General features: G+C 44.9%; 1 protein-coding gene across 1 annotated transcript in view; it reads left to right on the top strand.

The window, feature by feature from the left end:
• Positions 1 to 21,379, top strand: part of LOC144753177 (mucin-5B-like) — a 404,695-nt gene that overhangs the window by 88,428 nt on the left and 294,888 nt on the right. The window lies entirely within an intron of this gene.

Genomic DNA, 21,379 nt, shown 5'->3' with positions numbered 1-21,379 from the left:
TGTGATGCACAATGAAAGGAATTTTTTCAGATTCAGATCACCAAATCCATAGCAACATACAAATACTGCAAATCAAGCTGAATGACTCAGAAAACGGTGGTTGTGTTGCTGTTGTGTTGCTGAAAAAAGACAGTAGTTTTGGCAGGTATGCCTGGGTTAGACCTCTGTGAACGCCTTTACAGCCTCTTTTCACCTTATTCCTAGCTGTGCAGTCCCTGTGTGTTTGCCAGTCCTCCTCGGACCTGGCCTGCCCTGCATGCTTGCTCAACCAATGGTCACACCTTCTTCCCTTATTCATGCATTTCAATATAGGGCTAGCAATCTCAGATCACACTCCTCCTGTTGTAGGTTTATCCTGGTTTGTTCGTCCGTTACAAACGCGGCTTGTGAAATGATAATAAGTAGTGACGTATCTGTATCAGGTTTTTTCACAACCTGACAGGGCTTCCTATGTTCCATTGTGGCCAAATGTCCCCCTTGCACCATCGCACTTTGATACATAATGAAGAAAAATCACAGTGATAACAACTCAGAAAGATATGCCTTTAAAGCAGGCCTGCTTTAACGTTTGCAGCTCGCTTTTTTGCCCTGCAGACTGAGTCTCCTGCAACTGACGCGGGTCACCTCCAGGTGCCAGCTATGGGTCACGTGCTATACTGGAGGCCACAGCAGGATGCCGATGAACCTTACAAAAGTCTCAAATGTGTGTGTGCACGCTCGTGTGCATGCACACAAGTGGATGGTGTGTAAGTAAGCCACTGCACTGTCATGATCATTCCTGCGATACTGTGACACCTGTGGCTTGATGGAGACCTCCCTGGCATGGTAGGGCCAAGACATCCATGGCTCAATGATGCCCAATCTTGTTTAGTAGTGATTTGGCGTGGTATATTGAGGTCTTCCATAGCATAAGGTGGTGATACAAGGGCATGGAATGCAAGTTTTATCAAAGCAGGGTTCGAGGACCTGTGACTTGGTACTAAAAAGGAAAGGCTCTGTAGTGGCACCGGACAAAATAGGGCTTTTCATGGAATTTTTCACTTTTTATTTTGTGGATTGCGCATCTTTTTCCAAAATGAAAGGTTTGATTTTGATAGCAAAATGTGTGTGTTTTCGGTTCACAATCTGAAAAGTGTATGTGTGAGGACAAAATTATTCATTTTCAAACCTCTTTTTAAAGCTGATAGTTGAGTGCTATCGCTGCTGCCGAGACCCTGCCTTGTGTGATTTGTTTATGATTCCCGTTCATATCTCTAATTCTCTGTGACCCGAGTGACAGGGTTGAGGGAAGAATGTGCACCATTAATGCCTCTTAGTCTTTTCTCTCCCAGAGGATATTACTATTTGACCAGACGTGGGAAGAAGTCAACGTGGTTCATTACTTCTACTCTAGAACCCCAGATTGATAATGTGGGAGTTTTAATTTAATTCAGGAGTGCGGATAACAGTTTACTCCGGAAGGCGCTGACTCATTGATAACCAAGCTGGTGCCCCAATATTAACACCGATTTGTACTTTATTTACTTGCAAAGACAAGTCAGAAGTAGAAGCAAGGGTCCTCAACCGCACACGCTTTTATTATCATATGCCACATGTAAGTGCAGGAAGTGGAAATGACACGGCTGTCACTGCTACTATCATGCAGGCATGGATGTGGGGCCCACGCTTCAGCACACAACACGCTGGAATTGGAAGAGACCAGGAGATTGAGCCAGAGAAGGGTTCACCCTGCGACTCGTGACCGCCAATTATCACTAGGTATCAAAATAAGTAACAAGTCCGTGTTACGACCTCCGAGAGGCCTCTCACACGGCTTGCCTTACCTGCTGCTCAGTTGATAGAGGGCAGCAGGCTGTATTGTTGAAGAGGGCAGATGGCACGGGTCCCAGCAGTTCTATACTGCTTGCACGACCAGTGCTGCTCTGCCCTGCCACGCACGCTCCGCACTTGGCACTCGTTACTGGAAAAGCGCGGTGCCTATGAGGAAAAGGCAGGGGCCCTTAAGAGGGTCACGAAACTCTGCTCACAAAGGAAGGAAAGGAACATCATCCTCTTCACCAGGCCCCGCCCCAGCTAAGCTGAAGGCCACTGTTAGCAGCTGCTTTGGGTGAGGGCGTGTTCTGTGGACGTGCAGGGACTGTATGCGGGGGTGGGGGATAAACAATGTTTCTGCATGCAATTAATCGCTCAGACCGGCGGCGCAAATATAATAATTCACGGGTGGGAATACCTGCTTCAGGTCCGTACATGTGGCAAGGCACATGTACGGCATTGAGCACAATGCAGCACGAGCTACCGGCAGGGTCTCGGCGAGCTACCGGTAGCTCGCGATCGACTGGTTGGAGACCCTGGGTCTAAATGATATGATGTTCTCACCAGAGCAGAAATAGAGACTTTTGAGCAAGCTCGCACACGGCGTTCCCTGAATTTGGCCTTCAACTAGAATAGCAAAATACCATGAACAATTTTCCCTCCAGTTCACGGACAGCAATTTTTTTCAGCAGCCCCAAAATATTTCTACAGATTTTTCGGGACACTTATCTTCTGCTTAAAGTAAGAACTATTCTTAGAGAACTAAAATTTCTAGTTTTAGATACTTTATAGACATTAGCTGCCCGCTGGTATGTTCATAATTATTTTATTCTGTGATGGAATGGTCTCAAACCTTTTTTCTGTATTAAGAGCCATTTCATGTGTAAATTCTCATATACAAATTAGTGATAATGTATAGATATGCGTGATTACTTTAGCATTATTCTACAGCTTGAGTGCATATATTACATGTGACTGTTTTTTCCGTATATTTGATAAATTCAAAATGCATTTTATGTATTTTGGGGTGGTAAGGTATACATGACTATGCATAGATTCGTAAATATGTCCATAGTTAGCGTGGAGTGGGTGTGATGTATTCCTATAGGTTCTGTATCGATCCCCCTATTCCTGACCCTATTCTGGTTAACAAGTTAACTAGCAGCCATCCCATGAGGCAGAAAACCCCCATGATGCAGGAACCGTTATCTGATTAAGCCACACTACGGCACAGGAACGTGTTATCTGATTAGGTCATAACGCTTGCCATCTAATTAGACAAGCGATATTCCTCCAGCCCCTGATAAGGCATACGGAGTTCTCAAAACAAATCAAACCTATGACAACCTGGGAAAAACCCTGCGGCCATTGTTTTGATTTCACCGAGAACTTCAGCAAAAGAATGTGCTAACGACCAGGTCGTATGACATCCTTATTGACGTATCTATGTCCATCCTTACGTCAATCTCGGCACCTTAAAGGTATAAATATTACCGATATTGCCCTATGCAAACACACGCGGTGGTGACGAGATCGGAGCAGCCAGACTTGCCGAAGCCCAGAGCAGAGCAGACCCCGCTGGCGCAGCCCCGCCTTCCTGACGCGCTGAGAACGAGACGCTGCTTTCTCCTGCCGAGAAATCCAGCTCCGGCGCTTCCGGGTAGCCCTCGCAGGCAGCCTGGAATATCGAGACCAGAGACGAGAGATACCATCCCTCATTCATCCTAGATTCCAGGTACAGAACTGAAAAACCCCTTGCAGAGAATTCTTTAGTCAGTCACTTGGCAAAACAAACTTAACTTAAACTGCTACTTTCTATTCCCGCCCACGTATTAGGCTTAGGTCAGGTACATCTGGGGTAGGCGTAGTTAGAAACACCAGTTGAGTACGATTAGTCAAATGTATATGTGTATGTATCTATTTTATCCATTTTAAACCATCATATGGCTTAGAAACCATATCAATGTTTTTACAGTATTATTTTATACTTCTGCTTTTAATGTATGCACTTTACTTAACCATAAGTATTGCAATAATATCGATCCATTTCTCTTGTATGAGAAAAGAGACTGATCAATAAATAACATCTTTTATTGAACACGCCCGTCTCTTCCTTTTCTCTACAATCTGGTGAGACTAAGAATGCACGTACTGACTGAGTAAAATAAGTCGTGTTTTGTTTTCACACGACTCTAGAGATACACTCTTGATTAGGGGAGAGCAAAGTTGTCATGTTCTATGGTTGTCAGAAACTAAATCCCTTCTTGTCTATCCAGGGAGGTTAAAATCCTCCTTGCCTATTCGAGAAAGTTTCTAGTGAACTCTGAGCTAGCTGGCAAACCCAAAACTTTAAGTCTAATATCGACAGTAGTAGACCTAGTTAACGTCTGGTCTAGGCCTATACTATTGAAGGTATTATTCCAATGCGCAGAGCCTATTGGGATAATAGGAACTACACTACAGTGAAAGCAGACTACCTCCAAGAACTGCCCATTGCTGCTAGATGAGTGACAGGTTGTCCTTCACCGGTTTCTGGTAAATGTGATGTATTATAAATTGCTGCTGCCTGTGTATCTACCCATACCCCAAAGCGCCCTGAGGTCACCTCAGAGTGGTTAGAAGCACTGTACATAACCCCCACAGAAAATAACATCAAGCAAAATAAATTAAAATATCTTTAGCCTTAAAGACTGGAAAAACGAAGTCACTCTGGGCACAGCCTCAGTGACTGAAAGCGCTGCTCCTGGGGTATGGTCAAACACCGCTCTGGAAGAGTCTGTTTCATCAGAGGCCTTGCACTTCGTAAACTCACATCACAAGTGAGGGAAGGTCACGGGATCCCAGTCTCATAACCGATTGCTCCACATGTCCCGCGGGGCACGTTATCCGGTTACTTGCCTATTTTGACCAGGCAGTCTGTTCCGGAATAAAGATAGGGTTTCTTGTTACTGAGAAACAACAGTGTTGAAGAATAGGGAGGTGATGAAAAGAGCAGTGTGTCAGCACGGAGCAGCCAGTGCAGAAAGGAGCCCTTGTCCACGCTCTGTTTTTGTTTTAAGCTCTGTTTCCACACAACTGACACAAAGGAGGGGAGAAGGGGGTGGGGACTAGGTTCTAGATCATAATTCACAATATCCAGAAAGGAAAGTTACATAATGCTATTAATACACGTTTTGTACTCCACCTAGTTCAGGTAGAAAAGATGAAACTTATTTTCATCTAAAATATGAAACCCCATAAACAAGCAGTGGCAAAGCCAATAGGTTTGACTCACACTCACTCACTCACTCCCTCTCTCTCTCTCTCTCTCTCTCTCAAAAGCACTTAAACAACACCCGGTGCAGTGCAAAACAAATACAAGAGTTCCTCATGCATACCAATGAAGCAGGGAGGATACAATTCAAAATAAAAATGTCCCTTTAAAACAGTGGTTGCTTAGTCAAGAAATAGTATTTAAGTGCAGTTATTTATGTAAAAAAAACGCTTTAATGTATCTATCGGACTACATGCCCAAATCTGTACACCATAGCAAACACGACCAAATATTGCCAAACCTCACACTCTAAAAAACATTTACTAAAAACAAAGAAGCACATCCAAATTCCTCATGCATGAGATCTGTGGGTCAGAAAGCAATAAAACGTATTGCGACAGGCTATTTTAACATAAATGTAGTGTTACACCCAGTGGGTAAAATGATATGCACCCCCTGTAGAATGGTAGGAGTCAGTCTGTCAATAACAAGACTTAGAATGTGGACAGCAGTTATTACGTTCATTCTATGCTTCCTTCCATTCATATGAGCCCTTGACTTTTGGTTGGGACCGAATTTGAAGGGCAATCAGTATATTTGAAAGATGCCTATAATTTTATTAGCATTTTTTTTAATAAGCAGAGGTTTTGAGTACTGTTTAGACGCACATGGCAACAATGAGTGACATTCTCTAACTAATATCTACAGTTGGGCAGTTACTGAGGTCAGGGCCGGCTTTAGCTCTGGTGGACCCTGGTGCAACAATCTTTTTTTTGTGCCCCCCCCACCGCCTGACCTTCTCGGATCCCTCGCTACCACCAGGCAAAAGTGCCCCTCATCTCTCCATACCCCCTCTCTCACATACATTTCATTTGTTTTAACCGCATGCGTGCGGGCGGAATTCCGCTCGTACGCTGAGATATTTCAAAGCGCACTTTACGTGACGAGCTGGGCTCGTCATCAGCGTAGCAGGAGGCTACCTCATGACGAGCCCAGCTCGTCATCAGCGTCGAAGGGGTTAAAGTGCTGATAAAGGCTGGCTTTACGAATCCACTCAGCTATCCACATAAAATACAGATCTGTTCTTTGCAACAGGCACATTAAAGCTCTGAGTTACTTTATGTCCAGTCAAAACTGCCACTAGACAAAACTCCAATCTCTCTCTCTAGCATAAACATTAATCAGAAGAGTTATCTTGAAATTTTTTAGTGCTGCTTGAAAGCTGGATGCACAAGGAACTCTGCAGCAGGTGCTTTTAAATCGTACATTATTACTAAACTGAGCACACCCTCCTGAGGTCAGCGCTCACCTTTTGGGTCAGCGCCCAGTGCGGCCGCACCACTTGCACCTCCCTAAAGCCGGCCCTGAGTGAGGTAATATGACAAATGCACTATAGAAACAGTACTTTAGAATAAAATCCAGGACACGAGGAATCATATGAATATTTCAATTGTGAGGGTTTCAAGCCGTTCAAAAAGGCTGCAAGAGAAACACATATTTCTTCTAGGCAAATTACTCCTGATACCCCCTGAGATGGAAGTCAAGTGGGAGTCACTAATCAAGCCTGGTTGAGGGTGATTTATGTCCAAGCCTCAACATGTGCACCATGCTTTCTCTCTGTATGGTTACAATCTCTCCCTTTCTAGGACACCATCTTGTGCCCAAGCTTCCATGATCCAGCTGCTAACTCGATGTGGAGACAGCTGTACCAAAGCTGCAGCTCTGATTAGTATAAAGATCTTTTTTAGTCTGTGATCTGATAGCGCTGATGTCAAACTGGACAATTGCTAACAATATATGTAGAGTGGACTTTGGGTCTGACCCCAAGCCCTCTGGCTTTCATTGACCAGTCTCTTTCAGCTATTGGCCTGAGACTTGGTCTATCAAGTCCTGACCCAGCCCTAGAAAGAAATCATTTCTCACCTAGGAACCAGATGTACGAAGCAATTTACTGCTCACAAAAACGACCGGTAAAATGCTTTTTTTGGCATGTACCAACCCTATTATGCGAGTTGGTAACCTATTACCGACTCTTAAAATAGGGTTTGTGTGTCGATTTTAGGAAGGGGCGTGTTAATGGGGTCCCTTCCTAATAGCGAGTCCCACTGGTATGTAGGAATGTTTTGCAACCGGGAATGCTGTCGCAAAACATTTGCAGTTAACACCAACTTCAAGTTGGTGGTAACCCATTCGCAAACAGGAAGGGGTCTGCAAGGGACCCCTCTGTGAATGTGGGCGCCAACGTTTTTTAAGAGCGTGGACCACAGCCTCTTCTTAAAAAATGAAAAGGTAGCTTTTATTTTTTATTTTTGAATGCGTCCCATTTTCCGGTCTGCATTACAAATAAAAATTGCTTTATTTAGAAAGCAATCACAGACATTGTGGTCTGCTGACCCCAGCAGGCCACCATCCCTGTGACTGTAGCCATTCACAATGGGTTGCAAATTGTGACCTTCCTCTCGAATATTGATGAGGCAAGTCCATTTGCGACCCACTGCAAATCACTAACAGTGTCACACTGTTATACATCGCAGTTTGCCATTTCCTAACAGCGAGTCGGTAAAATTCGCTATTAGGAAATCAGAAACACGTGATTTCGTACATCTGGCCCCTAATACTGTTGGCTGTTTGAGTGTATCCTTCCACCTTCACTCCAGTGCTTTGATTGAACTGCTTGAGGGGCTACTTTCAACTGTAGCTCTCTCTGACTGGCCCCTGCTTGCTGCCTCCTGTGTCTCTCTCTCTAATAAGCTAATGCTGCATGAGTTTGCACATTAAACTCAGACCGTCTGGCTTTGCTAATGCTTGTCTTGGCTTGAAAGCTACCACATATTAGCTAATGCATTGCTTGGCTCGAGAAGGGCGGCCTTTTTCTGCAACCACGCATCCAGAACAAGGCCTGCAAACTGGCATAGGCACAACTGTTACTAGAAACAAACTCATTTTGAGGTAGTTTTCCAGATTTCGACTGCTAGTGGCGCTTGATGATTTCATGCTTATCACTCACCCTACCTCTACGGCCTTCTTCGCTTTATAAAAAAGAATTCCCAAGAGTCTTTGTTAACTTCCACAAGCAAGCCTGTAGGCCCAGTTCTGATTTATTGCAGCATATCTACTTATCTTTCCCATTTAATCCACAAACACAGATACAAATCCATATCCCTTGATTTAGAAAACTACATGTATTATTATTTAAAAAATGACCCATTTTGAACAAGAATAATACCTTTAAAGTTGCATTATCAGAACAAGCACTCACTGAAGTAAATCAAAGAAATAAAACAGCTTACGGCATGGTCAAAGTGGGCTATTGCCCAGAGCCCCCCGCCATCCAAGGGGCCCCTGGTGATGTGATCTTTCTATCACTCAATCTCACATTTTGCAATTTTTCTATATTGCTTCCTCCATGCAGGCTTGAATTAGCAGATAATAGGCCATACAATTCAAGGTTGTTCTGAATGGGGGGCTCCAAAATATGCTTGGCCCAGTGCCCCACAAATTCTTAAGACAACACTGGGTGTGACTGAGAATAGGGTGAATGTACTTGTTGATGCCCGTATGTATGGCAGAGGTGAGAACAGGACATGGGCTTCCATAAGGTTTCGGAAGTTGACGACCTTAAGCGCCACCTAGTGGTGGCTTAAAATTACTGCAGTGGCCCACACAGTTTATTTTAAATATATGATGGCACTTCCACGGGCAAATGTTTATTTTGAGTCGAGCTATGAAATTCCACAAATCATTCTTGACTGAAAATAGCCTAGTGGAAGTAGAATAACTGCCAAACATATCTTAGCAACTGGAGGGTGAGCTCATGGTCTGGACTTGCTGCATTTGTTCCTTGTCTGAGAGATGACTCGCCAAATGATAAGAGAAAGATATGTCTGAAATCATCTTGAGCCACAATGGGCTATGCGAGTCAACAGTGAGGAATGTCTCGTTGAGAGTGCTTGGAATTGGAGGCTGCTGGCGGTGAGGCAGGTTCTCTACTCCATGTGAAGTGGATCCCCGTGAAAGGTAATCCTTTTTCAGGGACAACTTGGAGAATGAGAAGTACTGAGTACACACCAACAGCTGGACAGGTGGACACTAGGCCCAAGATGCTGGTGGGTGATAGCTTGAGGAAGTATGAATCCATTTGCCACTCCTAAGGCTGACATAGGTCATGACCTTTCAGGCACCATAGCACTGAGGGTCCTGGAAAAAAGAAGAAGTAGGACTGATACGCAGGTCAACAGTAGGGCCACCAACTACGTAGTCAGGTCAATAGCCTATCCTCCATCTTGGGTTGGTGTGTCCAGCCTAGGCAGTTTGCCAGACTCCAGTCTAGCTGTCCTGAGGTTAAGCATCACAAGTCGCCCATTGCTTTTGTCTCTTGTCTTTGAGAAGGGACAGGAGGGAGTGTTTCCTCCTTGAGACCTTCAGGCTTGCACTTGTGTCCGATGAGGCTGTTCTGCATTTTCTCTACTAAGTGGGTGCAGCCAGAGTTAGGAAATCAGCAGGAACTAGGAGTAGGGTATTCTGGGAAATCCTGCACGATCAAAAAAACCAGGGAGGAAGCTGATATCTTGACCCTAGTATTGACTACCTTGTGCAATATGTGACTACAATGGCTACGGAGTTAGAATTTGTTTTCTCGTGTAAATGGTGTACGATCCATGAATATTGTCCAGAAGATTGTCAGTCGCTAAGTTAAGCTTATATATTTTCCAGTTAATGTAATTTAATGTAGTACACGCTAATTTAATTAAATAAGTAAAAAAATGTAAGATTGGAGTACTCGATTTTTGAATGAAGTTATTTGAATCTAATTAAGTGTAACAAATAATAATATAATTAAATATTTAAGATTTGCTGAGGTTGGGGTAAGGGGTGGGGGCAGGAAAAGGCTGGGACAATGTTTTTATGTTGAATGTGTTTTATTGATTTTCATAGTCATGGCATGATAACAGTGTGTCTCAGCAAGCCATGTGTAGGATAACAGCTTGATAGGACGTTGTAGCTGTTGTGACATGACAGTATTGTGAAACAACATTATAAACACAAAAAAGCTTTCCAGCATCCATGTCAGTAGTGTGGACAGCCAGCGCTGGGGGTCAGGAGGGGCAGGTGCCTTCCACCACATAGCTATCTGTCTTTTAAATAGGACAAAAATGAGGTCAATGAACTTGTGGAGATGTCTATCACCTTTCACGCGGGTGAGTAGTCCCAGTAAACCGGATTCCGGCGTGGGGTCCAGGATGTGGTCTGCCAGTTTACTCACAGTGGTGGTGCCATACTGATTGTAGTGTCGGGCATCCAAACCATATGGTAGAATAGGGTGACCAACCGTCCGTAAATTTCACAGACCGTCTGTAATTTGGACCTCATGCCCGTTGTCCGTGAGGATCCCTTTTACAGACGCCTTTTGTCCATAATTTTAGCCATCACAGGGAACAGCAGGGCAATCTGGAAGATAAAAGGTAAAACGCCAATGCTGCAACGTTAGAAAACTTATATAAAGAAGCCTGTAAAACAAGTTAAAAAGAACTAGTTATTGTTCTTTAACTGTCTCTTCATTTTAGAACTGAAGTATTTTCAAAATTATATTCAGCAAAGCCATGGTTGCTGCTTTCTTATTTTAAGCAACTAACAGCCAATGACAAAGCCAATAGTCCTGGCTTGGGATGCAATGACAGAAACAACATAATACCAGTCGGACGGAACACTATGCCGAGCGCAGACTTTTAGCCTAGGTGTTTTAAACCACGCCCTTAATTACATCGAACACCTCCTTTGAAGAGACTCCCCCAGTTATTTTACAACACTTAAAGCCCTGGAAACAACACCATGTCACAGTCACCTCACATCCTGGCACTGTGCATCATGTATGACTCATGACTTCTACGTTTTCAGACTGCCTATGAGAGAGCACAAGTCTGAAAAATGTATAAGTGCACCATATTTACAAGCACGTAGTTAGTTTAAACATGTTTTGCACACGAGTGTTTTATATCTAGAAGTGAAATACACAGAGTGTCTTATATTCAGTAGTGAAATGTATAAAATGTTTAAGTAGAGTAACAATAGTCATAACTGTGTGAGATTAATGTAGAAATGTTTGGGATGAATATGAAAACCTCACGTTCTCATGTTAAAGGAATCATGTAAGAGTTGAATGGAACTCTGAAAACCAGTATATTGTGTAGGCCTTAGGGCAATTCATAGCAAATCTAAACATGCTGCTAAAATAATGTGAGATGGGGTTAACGTGGTTCTTCCAAAAATTGTATTATCAAAACTTAGTACGGGAATATATGCTTTATAGATGTGTTGTTTTAGAAACGTATGCTAGTTAAGAATGCTGTTTAAATCAAGTTAATGTTTTAGAGTGCAGGGACCCGCTTCATGTAAATCAAGTAGGCCTGAACTGATAATGTCATCTCCTTTGATGTGCCATGTGCTCGTTAGAAGAGAAGTCGAGAGGCGTCCAGTGCAGAGCTTCGCGTGTGCTTTACGACCTATAGATATGGTGGAGTCTGGAATTTGAGGCCCACTGCAGGACGGACTGTATGCAGGTGCGAGGGTCCTAATCAGCTAGAATGAAAGGGGCTTTGTTCAGTGGCGCTTGGCGCAGGCCTGTAGGAGTTTTCAGGAATTTCAGGGGGTATCGGCGCACTGGAGAAGAAGCCTGGGAACCAAGGTCAACTTTAACGAGGGTCTTGAAGAGTACCATCATGGAGTTTACCGCGCAAAGATGTACCACGTGAGGGGCGTCCCAAGGGGCGTTCCTATCAGAAATGTGATTTGGTATTAGGGAAAGCGACCCGGGAGGAGAGCAGAGCAGATGATTTTGGGAGCCTAAGGAAGCGGATGGGTAGGCAGATAGACTGATCAAGAGAGACCCATTATCAGAGAAGAGACAAAGAGAAGTGCGTGATCTTCTTAGGAAGTCACCACGGCTGACACCTAGAGGGGTAAAGATCTTGTTAAGTAGGGATGACACTTAGTATAGTGTAGGGACAGACTAACCTTTATTTTCTTTTCTGTAATGACTTTGAGGTTGCAACTTGTATCCATTTTGGCAACGCTCATGATATTTGAGCTTGTACTCATTATTCTGTTTTGTAGACTCAGATTGTTCAAAGAATTTATGTTCATAGTGATACCAGTTTATCTTTTGAACCTCATCTTGAGAAGTTTGTATCTTCAGTTATCTTTGACTTTATATTAAATCTTTGAAACTTAATCCTGGTCAGTGGTCATTTAGAGTGGTGTAAGTTCTTAATTGATTGACCTATTGTTAGATTACCTTTTACTCAATGACAGGTACCAACGATCCAGTCGACTTGGTTTGGGATCTAGTAAGGTAACTAGTAACCAGTAATCCCGCGTTAACAGTTGGTAGCAGAGTAGGATGGTTATCTTCTTGAGGAAGGTAATCTAGAGAGGTTAGTTTACCCCAAGGCCCCTAGACGTCGAGAGACGAGCAGCGGAAGAATCGTGTGTCGAAAGGTGCAGACGGTGCGAGAAAAGCAGCAGTATCGGAGGAGAGTGAGTATAACAAGGGTCATGCGTGAACAGATTGCGGTGTTTTGTGTTGTATTTGTATTGTAATGTCTTGCGGAGTTGAATGCCTGTAGTGTGAGTGAGAGAAGGTTGTGAGCGCGCGCAACCTGGTGAACCGGTTACCTGGTAAACGGGTGAACTGGAAAAATCTTAAGTTCAGGCCAGAGCTTAAGTGGTTTGGGGTGTATCGAACATCCAGTGTAGTTGTCGACCATAGTACGGAGGTCACGAGGTACCATTGACCGCCGTGGAACCGAGATAGGGGGAGTGTAAGAGTGAGTGTATGAGTAACGGACGCTGGTCGGAAGTTACTGTGTGTGAGTAACCTATCAGAGAAGGCGATTGTCTGAAAGTAAACGGAAAGACATTTCGTCAAGTTAAGGTGACAACTACAGAAAGACTGTGGGCGTACAGTCAAGAAAGGTGATCGCTTGGACGGAAGTAATCATTTTTCAGAGTATGAATGAGACGCGTGCATGACCGAGGAGACGAGCTGAGAAAGGAGGGGAACTGCTGCGAAGGGGGACGGGTGACGTCGGCTAGAGCCGCGCTGTGATTGAGCGGTTGGTGTGACGTTAGCTAGAGCCGCGCTCTGGTTGGGCGGCTAGAGTGACGTCGGAGGAAAATCGCGTACGGATAGGCCAGTTAGTGAGAACTGCGCTGAGATTGGTGGAGTGTCATCAGGAAGTAAACAAACGCAGAGAAAGAGAGAAATCATGAAGTGTTTTAAGTGTTTGAAAGGGATTTTCAAACGAAAACGAAGTGAACATTATTATGGGGAAGAGGCTCCGCCGGAGGGTACACCAGCTCATTATATGGCAACGAATGTTGGGCTGCATACCATATTATGGATTGGGGCTTGGAATAAGCTTACGGAAGGGGATGAGGAAATGTAGTTCCCGAGGTACGGGACGTTTAAGTTAGAGGTGTTACATCGGCTAAAAGCAACTATGTCCTCATTGAAACCCTCACCTAGACCCACACAGTTTGAGGCCCTTAATGCATGGATTAGGGCGGCACACGACAGAAATTTGAACAGGCGTCAACAAAGACTGACGCGATCGGTAAGAGCAGTGCGAGATTCTAAATGGGATGAGGAAGCAAAGCGGTGGAGGGTACAGGTTATTGAGGTGGAAAAAATGTATCCGATGAGGGAGGTGGCAGGAGGAGGAAACCTCATGGAGGAAGACGAGGAAAGCGAGTCGGAAGACAATCTGATAAACAGATTGTTAATGGATAGACCACCTCCGAGAGAGGGGGTGATAGAAGATAGGGGGCTCGCAAGGGAAGATGGGAATGCCATAGAGGGGTATACACCACTCCCTATATCGGAATGGACACCTATCAAAGGTGGGGAGACACCTCAACCTAGTACAGTACAGAGTGTAGTGGGAAGGTTTGTGGTGCAGAAAACGCCAGCCACCGAAAGGGTTGAGTCTTTTGGATTGCCAGACGCTCTTCAAGTGCCTGTTACCATAGGACCTATAGTATCGATCTATAACCCTGAGAGAGATAGAGAGGAAGAACAGAGGCAATTGGATAGAGAAAGGATCGAGATGGAAAGGAGGAATAACGTGACAAATGCATGGAAGCAATTGCCAGGTTCGGTAACGTGGAACACCCCATTAGATACATCTGTAGGTCCCAACACAGGACAGGGAGGTCAGAGAGGACCGATGGACCTAAGGGGACCGCGGCCAAAGTCCTATACAGAATTAAGAGCTGATTTGAGGGAATGGGATGGGTCCGCAGTAACCCAGAGTAACAGGTCAAGAACAGAACCAGAGTGGGAAAGCAGAGGTAACGGGACTGTATCTCATTGTGGGGCCAGCGAAAGTAGTCAGGGGCGGGAAGGCCAAAGTCAGGAGAATAGAGGAGTTACACGTCCTACGGATGAGAGGGAACAGCAGGAGCAAAATAGTAGGAGTGTAGAGTGTGAGGAGATGTCCCGTCTCTGGGAGAAAGGTGGAGATCAGATGGTACATGCTTTTCAGAATAGGTTTAGGTGCCTTCATCATGTACTCGGTGAAGACGTCCAACATTGGAGGAAAGAGAACAGTGATAGGTCCCGCCATGCCTCGAGTAATCAAGAATCACAGGGAAATAGTGAGGAAAGGGGGAGCAATGGAATGCCTTACTATATATCCAGAGAAAACAGGCAGAACGGGGAAGGTGGGAAAATGAGAAACAAGGAAGTATTTCACCATCCACCCCGAGAGGATGGAAAAGCATGGGACCTAGAGAGATGGGAACAGGGGAGGACTCCCTATAACTCACCAGTGCCTAGGCGCCGGACTAGGAGCTGGGACGGGAGGGACGTGGAAGGAGCATCTGGAGCCGAGGTACTGAAGGCTGCGATAAAGGTTAAAAGGCTTGATGTCTCCAGTCTAAAATCCGATCTAGATGAGATTATAGAAGGGACGGTGCCTTTAGAAAGGATCGATTTGTACGAACAAGATGAGTTGCTGTTCATAGCGAAGGATATTACTAGAAGAGCTAGAGCGTTTCATGAGAAACTGACTAATTTGGCAGACAGATATGCCGTAGATTTATCTAGGACCAGGGCATTGCAGAGTAACCACAGATTGCAGTACTCAGACCAAGACCTAGATGAGAAGAGAACTACTGGATTAAAAACACACATAAGAGAGTTGGTATCAGGAATAAGAGTGTGGAGAGAATTGGACAAATGGGAAGAAAGGTGGTCGAAAAAGGGCACTGTTAGGCGGAGTACAAGTGTGATGACCCCAGAGGGAAGGGTAATGCAGATGGAGGCATTCCCTTTGCGAGAAATATCAAACAGAAATTATGTACATGTGCCTTGGAGTAGAGGAGATTTAGCTGCATTTACCAACTCATTTCCGAAGCTAAGGGACAATCCAGTAGAGTGGTATAAGCAGGTAGAAAGGTTTGTAAAGATCTCGAAAGTATTGTGGATTGATTTGAACACGTTGTTTGACATCGTGGTCCCATCTGATTTGTGGACCCCGTGCAAGACTAGTGTTGAATGGCCAAATACTGAACCAGTGAGGGATGCTCGAACTAATGGACCGTCCGAGATTGTCATGCGAAAGTATGAAAGGGTAATAGCATGGCTGAAAGATAAGGTACCACCACAGGATATAGATTGGGTGAAAATAGACCGAACGAGGCAGGAACCCAAGGAGACAGTTCACGAGTTTTATGAGAGATTATTGAAAACATTCAAACAATACAGTGGACTCGATGTAATGGATCCCAAAGATATAGGGCAGTTTGTGTCAAAGTTTGTCTTGGGGTTGAGACCTGATATTTGTTTGATGATACAGCAACATTTAATCTGTTGGCAGAACAAACCACTAGATGAGATCTTATGTTATGCAAGATACTGTAGTGACGAGATAGATTCTAAAGCCAAGAATCTAAAGGAGAAATTGATGGTGGTGCAAATGCAGTCCGCTGGGAAGGGTGGCCAGCAGAAGCAGGGGATGGGACGAAAACCAAACGGTCAGAACAAAGATAATGAAGAAGGGCAGAGACCTAGGGTAGACTTTGCCACTTTAAAGAAAACGACAAAGTGCCATTTGTGTCACCAGGTGGGACATTGGCGACGCGAGTGTCCCTTTAACCCTGAAAATGGAGAGCTAGAGGTAGAAGAGCAGGTTCAAGAGGTCCCAACTCCAAAGGTGACAGTTCCAGGAAGCAAGGTGGCCAAAGGGGGGACTTCGGCTCCGCGAACTCAGTTCCCTCAGCCACCGAAAATATCGACAGGGGGAAAGGTTTTCAAACAAATGCCTCTCTTTATCGAGGAAGAAAAGTGTTATTACATTGATCCCTTGACAGGACAACGGGTGAGCAGTGAAGAGGACTGTACCCTCGGGGCAGTCCTAGAGGTGGATCAAAGAGGGCCATTTGTTGAGGCAGAAGTGGCAGGGTGTCCCACAACGTTCTTAGTGGATACTGGGGCTACCCGATCAACTCTGAGATCAGCGGTGGTCCCAGACTTGCCGATGTCAGGGGAAACAATTCAGGTGGTAGGAGTCGCAAATAAAAGAATGACTAGTCCCTTGACAGAACCAGTGTCTGTGAAGATAGGAAACCACATGAACGAGCATCAGTTTGTGGTTTGTGACTCGAGTCCGGTATGTCTGTTAGGAAGGGATTTGTTGTGCAAATTGAACTGCACAATATACTGCACCCCGCAAGGAGTGGAGGTACAGACTACGGACGATGATGCTACTTTCCAGGTGGCCAATTCAAAATCCTGTGTAGAATTATATCCTACTCTGACAGTAGAAGATCTTCCCCAAGACTTAAGAGATGCAGTGGCGTCAGAGGTATGGGATTTCACAGGAGAAGAAATAGGATTGATTAAATGGGTAGAACCGGTAAAAATACTAGTAAAACTAAATGCCGAGTTTCCAAGAACGCCTCAATACAAATTGTCCCAGGAAACGATTGTAGGAATAAAACCTGTGATCGAGTCAATGATTCAACAGGGTATATTGAAAGAAATCGTGGGTAGTCCTTGTAACTCCCCGATTATGGGTTTGCAGAAACCTAGTGGGAAATTCAGGATAGTGCAGGATTTACGAAAAATTAACAACATAGTAGTTTCATGTTGTCCCGTGGTACCGAATCCATCAGTGATACTGTTTCAAATACCATGTCAAGCAGAATGGTTCACAGTGATAGATCTTTGCCAGGCCTTCTTTTCAATCCCATTGGATGAAGAGAGCAGATATCTTTTCGCTTTTAAAATGGAAGATCGCGTTTTAACATGGTGTCGAATCCCACAAGGATTCACAGACAGCCCATCTATCTTCAACCAGTTGTTGAAAAAGAATCTCGAAAATCTAGTACTGCCCCAGAACTCGGTTCTGGTCCAATACATAGATGACCTACTTGTTGCGTCAGAGACAGAGGAAGCCTGTAAAGCAGACTCAATTGCCTTACTGAACCATTTAGCTGAAAATGGACATAAGGTATCTCCGAGCAAGTTACAGTATTGTCTGACTGAAGTGCAGTATTTGGGACACCGGTTAGAAAAAGGAAAACGCAAAGTGTCCCCAGAGAGGATTGAGGCGATAATGAAGATGAATGCGCCTACAACACAGAGAGAAGTTAGAATGTTCTTAGGAATGGTGGGTTACTGCCGACAGTGGATAGTTAACTTTTCACTGAAAGCAAAGCCCTTACAGAAACTGACGCACAAGGAGGTGAGTGATCCGGTACCATGGGACGAAGAATGTCTGGTGGCGTTCTTGCAGCTGAGAGACGATTTATGTCGTGCTCCGGCTCTGGGAATGCCAGATTACGAGAAATCATTTTCACTCTATTGCTGTGAGAGAGAGGGATGTGCTTTGTCAGTCTTGGCACAGACCCACGGAAATACCCGTAGACCAGTTGCATATTTTTCGGCTACGTTAGATCCAGTAGCCGCAGCGTTGCCCGGATGTCTCAAATCCGTTGCTGCAACGGGTGTCAGCATTGAAAGGAGCGAGAGTATTGTGATGGGACATCCAGTAGTGGTGTATGTACCACATTCAGTTGAATTGTTAATGACCAGGACGAAGACGCAGCATCTGACTAATAGTAGGCTAACGCGCTACGAGCAAGTTATTCTTGCCGCGGAGAACGTGACACTTAGGAGATGCTCTGTCTTGAATCCTGCTACTTTGATGCCATTACCTACTGTAATAGAAGGCGAAGGATGTGAAGACCACGATTGCCTTGATGTGACTGAACTATGCACGAAACCCAGACCAGATATTGTAGATGAGCCGTTGTCTGACCCTGATGAGATTTATTTTGTTGATGGCTCATGTTTAAGAGACGATACTGGTCGGTTGAGAGCAGCTTATGCTGTTTGTACCATTACTGGAGTTGTAGAAGCCGCTTGCCTGGAAGGAGTACATTCCGCACAGGTAGCAGAAATTATTGCCCTAACTCGTGCCTGCATAGCAGGAAACGGAAAGAGAGTCACCATATACACGGACAGCCAATATGGGTTCGGTGTGGTTCATGATTTCGGGCAGTTGTGGTCTCAGAGAGGTTACATGACCTCCTCTGGTTCGCCCATTCGAAATGGAGAATTTGTGCGATTGTTGTTAGAAGCATTACAAGGTCCAGTTGACATTGCAATAGTAAAATGTGTAGCTCATACTAAGAATACAGATTTTGTGTCACAAGGCAACAGATACGCTGACGAAGTCGCACGTTATTGTGCGGAACAAAATTATTCTTTCTCAAAGGTGGAAATAGAAGGTGCAGAAGAAAGGACAGAATTAAGCATGATGTTAGAGACCGTGGATACCTGGGAAGATTTGAGGGTAATGCAGGAGAACGCACCAGAAACTGAGAAAAAGGCATGGGAAACAGCAGGTTGTGTGCGAAGTGAAATGGATTTTTGGGTTTCAGCAGATGGGAGGGCTGTGTTACCTGAGGAATTAGCTAATCCCATGGCGAGAGAAATACATGGTCCAGTACATCTAGGAAGGGATGCTATGATGAGAGTGTTTAGGCAAACTTGGTATTGCCCAAAATTTAGAATAGCAGCAGAATCAGTATGTAAGCGATGTGTTACCTGCCAACAACTGAACGTAGGCAAAAGGACACCAGTCACACTGAGTCACATTGGGAGGTCAGGGGGGCCTTTCAATAGAATGCAACTAGACTTTATTGAAATGCCAAGAGTCAATCGCCTTAGGTATGTGTTGGTGATTGTATGTGTATTTTCCAGATGGGTTGAAGCGTACCCTACACGTAGGTGCGATACACTCACAGTGGCTAAATTGTTGCTCAGGGAGTTGATACCGCGCTTAGGGGTGCCTGCCTCTCTGGAATCGGACAGAGGAAAACATTTTAACAGCGAAATAGTGAAGATGTTGTGCTCCACATTAAAGATCGATCAGAAACTGCATTGTAGTTATCGACCAGAAGCTTCAGGAATTGTGGAACAAGTGAACGGCACTCTGAAGAATAGATTGGCTAAAGTAGTGGCATCCACATCTTTGAGTTGGCCAGATGCTCTTCCTTTAGTGCTCATGAGCATGCGCAGCACCCCTGACAGGAGGACAGGTCTCTCTCCACACGAGATTCTGATGGGGAGGGCCATGAGACTTCCCACGGTTCCAACTGCTGCCCTATTGAATATTACAGATGATCTGATCTTGGATTATTGTAAAGGACTGTCTGACGCCATCCATTCTGTGTCCCTTCAGGTGCATGCGGCTGAAGTTCCAGCATCGAGGAACCTGTGTCATGACCTGAACCCAGGGGACTGGGTGTTGGTCAAAAAGCACGTCCGGAAGAACTGCCTAGATGTTCGCTGGCGTGGGCCCTTTCAGGTAATCCTGATCACGAACACCGCGGTGAAGTGCGGGGGGTTGCCAAATTGGATCCATGCATCCCATACTCGAAGAGTTCCAGCACCCCTAGAAGAAACAGCTCCTATCCCAGACGAAAGTCCAGAAGTGGAAGGAGAGTCACAAGAAGGGATCGAAGCAGCTGAGGGGGTGTCGGAAGAAGTTGGGAACGCATCGGATCCAGACGAAGAGCGAAGACAGGACGGCAGTGAGACTGAAGACGCAACTGAAGGAGAGAGTAGCAGTGAATACAATTCAGACACAGATTCGTACCAGAGCGATCAAGAACCGAGTGTGAGGACGAGAAATAGGAGAATAAGGCTTGGAGCTGCCACTTGGCCGGAAAGAAGAAGGAGGCTAAGTTTAAGGTCAGCCCAGGAAGAAACACTTGCTCCTATATCCGAAGACTCGGATCCAGAAGAAGATACCCAGGATCCGGCCGAGGAGGGTCTTAGAAGATCAAGGAGGGTGCGAGTGCCTAGCAGAAGGTACTCTACTCCCGATTGGACCTACCTCGTTGCAGATGTATGTGGGACACAGAACCGGGAGGGTCAGGGAAGTGAACCTGATCAGAACTGATCCGATCATCACAGTGCAAATACTATTCCTGCTACCGGGGGCGGAGACCGAAAGGTTGCTGACACTCAACATCGTCTATCCTCCCCTTCTAAGCGGAATAAGAAAATTGATTTTAGAGACAGTTGATTTTCCGGTTTGCTGTTCACGATATCCAGTACTGGAGGGAACTCTTCTTCGGTTAGAAATGCTTGAGCGAGTAGTGGAAGTTCTTGGAGCGCTCATTGTTTTGGACTAACACTTTGTTGCAAAAAGACTTTTTGAAAGGACTTTGTAAGATTACTGCAAGATAATCTAGCGCCGAGTGGAAGAAGAAAAAATGGTAGGGGTTTTCTTTTAGCGGATGGAGAAGGGCTAGGGTTGTCTGTTTTCTACAGGACTTTAAACTGTTTTGCGGAGAAAATTGTCAGCTTCTCAGAGTCCAAAGAGAGAGAGAGAGAGACATTGTTAAAAAGAAAGACTTTGTTCAAAGAGAAGAAGAAGCGAATGCCGGAAGAACGACAAGAGCTATACTGTTTGAGAACATGGAGGCTGGCAACCCGAACCGCAGGGCAAAATGTATAGTTGGCACACTGTTGGGAGTAGTGATTTCCCTGATAGTTTTAGTGGTTACTGTCTCATACATAGTGGGACACGAGAGAGATGTAACGGCAGTCAAAGAAGTCAAGGGAGTGTCAACACCGAGAACTACTACTGGTAATTATAAGGGAAACATCAATGATAAAGACAAAGCGTTGTTAGATACAGAAATAAAAAAGTTACACACAGACGAGTCACAGGGAAATTTCAGGTCAAATGCTTATGCCAAATTGCTTTATGAGTACATTGATGTCATGGAGGCGAA

Source organism: Lissotriton helveticus, chromosome 5_1 (genome assembly GCF_964261635.1).
Source record: "Lissotriton helveticus chromosome 5_1, aLisHel1.1, whole genome shotgun sequence".
NCBI lineage: Eukaryota > Metazoa > Chordata > Amphibia > Caudata > Salamandridae > Lissotriton > Lissotriton helveticus.
The sequence above is the reverse complement of the archived record's forward strand: the minus strand, read 5'-3'. Positions and strand labels throughout refer to the sequence as shown.